A 7,359-nucleotide genomic window follows, 5' to 3' on the forward strand; every position below is an offset into this window, starting at 1 on the left:
ATATAATAAATAAATAAATAAAAACGGGATGGGCAGCTGGCTTGAAAGTATAATGAACACCGCCAAGACAGCGCTGGGGGGTACAGTAGCAAGGGTATGCACCACTGCTGCCAGGCTCATTGCCATAAGTGGGGGTTTTAAGAGCTACCATGAGCGGGAGATGGTAGGTTAACAGACAGGGTAATGCATATGTTGCAGGTTGGCCGACTTTGGCAACAGGGGAACATGGTTGCCAGGTCAGAGTTGGCTGGTCATTGGGTCGGATGGTTTGCGGCGAGGTGCTACTAAGATAGTGCCCCCTTTGTCCAGACCAGGGGGGAGCACTTGCCGGGACACAGATGCCGTGCTAGCGCCAATTCACCATAACAGATGTAAACAGGCAGTAAGGACACACCGCAGTGGATGGCATCTAGGTAGTTGGAGTGAGTATTTGGTGGCTCGCAGGCACACATTTCTTGAAAAGGAGAATAATTGGTAAGTGTAGGTATGGACCTATTACGACGCAAACGCACAGTGGGGGCACACAGCAGGTGGAGGGAGCTGAGCTGGTTGGAAGGTGTTTTGCCTGAATAAAAAATAAATAAATAATAATAATAATAAAAAAAAAAAGGAGTTTTCTCTACAGGTTCGTCAATGTTCACATGTTAGACAAGTTAAATAACGATTTAGCCTTTAGTTTGTAGGAAAAGAAAGGACTCCCACTCCACTCAAAAGCAGCCGGTGTGGAAGGAAAAAGCAGGATGCACCGCACAGCACACATGGACTACAACTCCCACTGTACATGTCGAAGTGGCCGGTCACCTGTAGACTGTGGCAGCGCAAGCAAGCAGCATCTCGCCAACCTCTTAAGACACAGCAGAAGCCTTTCATGATCGGTGGCCTCCACCTAGCATGCACCTCACCCGATGAACAGTGCCTAGACGCCGGCGCAACGCTTCATAAAGGTTATTATTGTAGCAGACGAGACAGCTCTCGTGGTCTCACTTCACCAGATGGTGAATAGTGAGACTAGTACAATATAAGGCAAGGGAGACACTTCTAGGCGTGGCTGGTCCAAACAGATACTCTTGATGTTGAGGTTCAGTCTACTGCCGGTGCTCGCCAGGTAGAGAGCCAGAGGTGCAGGACGAGACATTCGTGTCACAGGTTCATGCAATCGTGGTCAAGTGGAGAAGCCAAGGTTTGGATCACACCCTTCAGACACCAGCTCATCAACATCGCCTTTTACTGATCACCTTGAATGATGTACATTTAGGGGTCACCTGGGGTGGGGATTACCATCCACAGCGCCCCCTGGGAGCGCCGCCATGCAGGCCGAAGCAACAAACTCTGAGTTCCAGAAACAAAGTGGGGACTATAGGAAAAGCACCCCCTCAAGTCAGCATGAGCATGCCACAGGCTGGCCAGCACAGACTTCATTGCACGTCTACAAATAACAAATCCCTCGATTCATTCAGCCCTTCGTGGCTCTAGCTTGCTGCAGGAGTTCTTACCAACAGGAGCTAATAACAAGATCAAGCAAGCATTTGCAAAACCAATGCTGCTAGCCTTGCAAGAAGGTGAAACTCTTAGTTTTATTGGAAGCATGTGTCACAAACTGAAAGCAAATGATAAACACTGCCCCCATATCATATGCTTGCAATAAAAATGTGCAGTGAAAAAACAGCAACTCGTGGTTGTTTTACTAGTGATGTTATACAAATGCCAATGCTTTCAGTTCTCACAGGCTTTTTATCATTTGTTAAGGAGACCTCACTTAACCCAGCACTAAAACTGCAGGCAGCTGAAATGGCACTTCACAGAAGCTAGTTGGAACAAGAGACAGACAGACAGAGAAAAAAATGCAATCAAAAACAGAATTCTATGTTTGATGTTATGAAGGACCGTGCTTGTTTCTGCCTTTATGGTGCAATCACCCATATGAAGGTTTACACGGGAGTGGTGCAGCCGCATGAGAGTACTAGGCAGTCACCTATGGCACAAGCTAACTGGGTCACCAATATATATCTAACATAAAGCAATAGGCCGGAAGTCCCGCGAGTGGTGCACAAGCACCTGCGAGCCGATGCACGTAACAGCAATCCATAGGCCGAAAGTCCAGAGCGATTCTAAGAGGTCATTTTTCCTAGAGTAGCGCATGCGCGCTGCCTAGGCAAGACCTAAAAAAGGAGTGACAGAAGGTCACACGGATGGCTGGGGTTGAAAGGTCAGTTATGGCTCTAAAATGAGCAGAATTAATGCTCTGGTACCTCTCGACTGTCAACAGCGTCTCTATGGTTACACATTATTCAGCGCCTTGAGACCCTCATGGGTATGTAGTGCATGTGAGAAGTTGGCCTGGTATATGATGTCCACTATTCTAGTGGGCACCTTGCACGAGTCCAAACGACCCCTATTGATGGTAGGTTATAAAGTCAACCTTATAGAAAGCTATCCTAGTGGTAGCTGTGGAGAGCAGCCTTCAGGCTAAGACTTGGAGACGAATTAAGCAAGTTGTTTTACCAATTATAATCTCTTGAATGATCAAATGAAAGCACACCACACAAGGTATATATCAAATATATATGTATTTATTCTAAACACAACCCCTCTGCGCTCTTTATGAGGTCAGAGGTAAAAGTACAATACAAGGAACTTAATTAGCATACGATAAATTGCACAGTATACGTTATGCCCTAGGGGCCTCACAAACCATATACTAAAATAGTGGTATAAGAACAACGTCTGGAATAGAAAGCAGGCCTAGGGCCTGTGGAATCGCTGGCGCTTCTAGGAACAACCAAATTAAGGATGTAGGAGGCCCACGAGAGACGCGTCCAGTGTCTAAACACAGCCGCGGGTTACCATTGACTTTCTATGGAGAACGAACAAGTTACAAATTTACAGTTTAAGGACACTTCTAGGTTAACTATGATGGAACCCTTTTAGACTAGTTAAGACCCATGGGAGCACCGGAGTACTTGTGTTACCTCACCCAGGGAAGCTGGGTGAGGTAACACAAGTAGGTGAGGTGAGCTCTGTCTCTCTGAGAAGCGGTCGCTCCCCACGCTCCCTGCCTGGATATCGAAGCGCTTTGCTTGCATTGCCTGCTAGAATTGGTGCCTGGGTATCGTAGCGCTTTGTTCGCTCTTCTTGTCAAGAATTGCTGCCTGCTATTGCTCACTGCTGCTGCTCGCATTTAGATCTGTGCTAATACATTTATTATTGGAGCGCTCGCATTGCCTGATTTTTAAAGTACCTATTATTGCCTGATTGTGCCGGTGCCACTGCCCATAGCGTCATCCAACTTTCTGCCCCCAATCTCGTCCTGTTTCGGTTTTGCTTTCGCTGCCATTTTGTTGTTTACTGTTGTGCCTCGTAGCCAGCCTCTACACCCCGCTCCCGCCTCCCAGCTGCTCCTCCCTCCCACTGAGTGTTAAGGCTCGCCCCGGTGGCTTTATCGCTGTGACCGCTCTGTCTCTCTGAGAAGCGGTCGCTCCCCACACTCCCTGCCTGGATATCGAAGCGCTTTGCTTGCATTGCCTGCTAGAATTGGTGCCTGGGTATCGTAGCGCTTTGTTCGCTCTTCTTGTCAAGAATTGCTGCCTGCTATTGCTCACTGCTGCTGCTTGCATTTAGATCTGTGCTAATACATTTATTATTGGAGCGCTCGCATTGCCTGATTTTTAAAGTACCTATTATTGCCTGATTGTGCCGGTGCCACTGCCCATAGCGGCATCCAACTTTCTGCCCCCAATCTCGTCCTGTTTCGGTTTTGCTTTCGCTGCTATTTTGTTGTTTACTGTTGTGCCTCGTAGCCAGCCTCTCCACCCCGCTCCCGCCTCCCAGCTGCACCTCCCTCGCTCCGCCCCCCCTCCACTATCTACTTATGTCAATGCAACAGACGCGTAGCGTTCACGTGCAGCGGGCGCGCCCCTTGCGCGCCGAAGGTGCGCCAAAGGTAAGCCCGTCTACGCCCGTCCGCGCCTGGACCGTACCCAGTGCCAGGCCCCCAAGCCCCCGCAAAATCCACTCCTCCCGCATAACGTACGACGCTGCAACCCTCTCAGCCCTTAACCCCGGTCGACCACCAAACTGCCACCAAGCCGCCCCAGGACACACCCATGGACCCTTCACCTGCCACTCCTGCAAGTTCGACTGCATCAAGACCCACACCAAATCCACAAACTCCAAACAGAGCTCCGACACTAACCACCTGAAGTGCATCCTGCTCAACACTCGCTCGGTCCACAGACACGCCATTGAACTCTGATTTGATTTGATTTGATTTGATTTGATTTTGGGTTTTGTAGAGCGCTCAGCTACCCTTAGGCATCCCGGCGCTGATGAACACATCCTGGAAGGTGGGAAGTCAAGTGAGGGAGCGCTCAAGGGAAGAGTAGAGTCTTCAGTCCTTTCCTAAATCTGAGATGGTTATGTTCCTGCCTAAGGGAGAGTGGGAGGGCGTTCCATAGCCTGGGGTCATTGTATGAGAACTGGCGACCACCTGTTCTGGCCTTCGAAATTCTGGGGATTTTTGCCAAGGAGAGGGAGTTAGATCTGAGATGTCTGCTAGATGTATGGTGGGACACCAGAGGCCTGAGTATGGGAGGGCCTTGATTGTGCAGTATTCGATGGGTAATGCACAGGGTCTTAAAGTCGACCCTTTCCTTGACTAGTAGCCAGTGCAGACTTTTGAGAGCTGGCTTAGCGGAGTTCCTTGCAGCGGTTCCAGTGAGTATTCTGGCCGCAGCATTTTGTGCACATTGGAGTCTGTGGACTACAGAGACTGGGCCCCCCAGATATAGGACATTGCCATAGTCCAATCTGGAGTTCACCAGCCCCTCCATCAAGAGCTTCCTGGATTGAGGGGGGAGAAGATGGAGAATCTTTCGTGCCATCTTTATGAGGCCGAAGCACGTTCCCGCAGTTTTCCTCGCTTGTGTTTTGAAACTGAGCTCCTGGTCTAGCCATATCCCTAGGCTTTTTACTTCAGATTTAGGGGGTGGTGGAGATCCCATGCATGGTGGCCAGGGAAGAGGAGTGGGGATTTTATTTGGGTTTCCTAAGAGGAGTATTTCCGATTTTTCCCCGTTCAATTTCAACCGAGACTCGCACATCCACTGGTGCACTTTTTCCAGACAGCTACATAAGTTGGTGAGGGCGTTGTCTGATTGGTTTAGGGAAACGACGAGCTGGGTGTCATCGGCGTACATTATTGATTTAATCCCGAAAGGTTTGACAACATCCTCGAGGGGTGCCATGTACACGTTAAAAAGCGTGGGGCTCAGGGAGGACCCCTGAGGCACCCCACACTTGAGTGCCTGAGCTTTGGAGATGGAGTGCCCATCTGTTACTTGAAAAGACCTGTTCTCAAGAAAAGATGAGATCCAGGCTAAGGCGGAGCCCGCCACTCCTGTTAGTTCAAGACGGTGAACAAGGGTTGCGTGGTCAACCGTGTCGAAGGCGGCACTTAGATCGAGGAGGATCACTGCCACTGATCCTCCTGCGTCGAGTATGCCCCTAGCTTCTTCGACCACGGCTAACAATGCGGTATCCGTCCCTTGTCCTGGTCTGAAACCCGTCTGGGTTTGGCGGAGGAGGTGGTTGGTCTCTAGGAACTCAGAAAGATGTTGGTTCGCTACTCTCTCTGCGACTTTGCTCATTGCCGGCAGTAATGAGATTGGTCTGAAGTTTGATGGGTCTGCTGGATCAAGATGCGGTTTTTTTAAAAGAGCTTTAACCTTGGCTTTTTTCCAGTTTGCTGGGACAATGCCAAGCTCAAAGGAGGCGTTGATCAAGTTGGTGAGCGGAGGGGCTATAGTGGAAGCAACTTGTTTCAGTTTACTGATAGGAGCTGGATCTGAAGGGGCGCCGCTTTTCACTTTGTGCAGGACGTTGAGAAACATTTCAGTGGTGATGTGGGGGAAAGAGAGCAACCTCGGGGTGTTTTGGGAGATCGGGTGGTGGGGGCCTCTTAGAGTGGTACACACCGCTGGGAGGGAGTTGAGAATTTTTTCGATTTTATTCGAAAAAAATTCAGCCATCTGGTTGCATTTTGAGCCATCCAGGTCGGGTGGTGAGGGGGGTTGCTGAATTTTGGAGAGGCATTTGACTATCCGATAGGTCTCTTTAGCGGAGTTGGTTGCGGCTGCAATTTGGTCCTCAAAGTAGGCGGCCTGTGCCGTTTTTAAGGCGTTTTTGTAGAGCCTAATGTGGGCTTTGTATCCGCTTCTGTCGTCAGTGTTCCAGTTCTTTCTCCATTGGCGTTCAAGCCTTTTGCCTTTCCGTCTTAATTCGCGCAGTTCCTCGGTGAACCACGGTAGTTTGGAGGATCTCCTAATAGGCGGGAGGATTTTTAACGGTAGGACTATATTGAGAGAATCGCTAATCCAGTTGTGTAGTTGAGTTTCGGCTTTGGAGGGGTCGGGGTCAGCTATGGGTAGAGTGGAGGACAGAGAGCGTTCCCATAGGTTAGTGTCCAGTTTTTTCCATGGGCGAGACGGGGCCCGTGGGTGAGGGGTATCCGTGATCTTCCCTGGAAGTTGGAATTTGAAAGGGACCAAAAAATGATCAGACCAGGGGAGAGGGAGAGGAATATGAGCAGAGAGTTGGGAGAGGTTCGAGAAGATGGGGTCCAGTAGATGTCCTTTAGAATGGGTGGGGTCATTGCCGAGTAGTCGAAGATTCAGAGAAGTTAGTTCAGTTTTTAGGTCTGTGGCGAGTTTATTGTTTTGGTCATCGAAGTGGAGATTTAAGTCCCCAAGGATGGTGAAGTTTGGGGTTCGACAGGCCAGGGAGGAGATGACATCGATGAGTGAGTTTGTGAAACGCCCTACCTGTCCTGGCGGGCGGTAGATTAACACTCTGGAACCTACTCGACACCACATTGCCGGACATCGCCTTCCTTACTGAAACCTGGATGAACGCCTCATCAGCACCCGACATCGCCACAGCCATCCCGGACGGCTACAAGATCATCCGAAAGGACCGCACCAACCAAATAGGAGGAGGCATCGCCATTGTCCATAAGAAACCATCTGCATCACTGAGGAAATATAAATTTTATGGTCAAGTTGTGTTCCCTAGCGTGTACCCCACCGTCTCCATGTACCAGCTTAAAGTGCATGTAACTTCCCTCCTGTGCCAGCTATGAAGACGCAAATACATTTGCATCCAACGTTAACATGTCCTCTTTCTAACCCACCCTGAATGGGTTGAATAGTCCGTTCCTAAGTATGCTATGCCAACGTCTTTTTGTAGTGTACTTTACACGTTTTCCAGCTCTGGCAAAGTAGGCCCTGAATTTCTGCCATCGAGCCTTTTTCTTCTGGCTTCTGACTCTGAAAGCCTCAGCCCAGGTTGTCTCTGTACCCGTGA

This window comes from Lissotriton vulgaris, chromosome 1_1 (genome assembly GCF_964263255.1).
Source record: "Lissotriton vulgaris chromosome 1_1, aLisVul1.2, whole genome shotgun sequence".
Lineage (NCBI taxonomy): Eukaryota > Metazoa > Chordata > Amphibia > Caudata > Salamandridae > Lissotriton > Lissotriton vulgaris.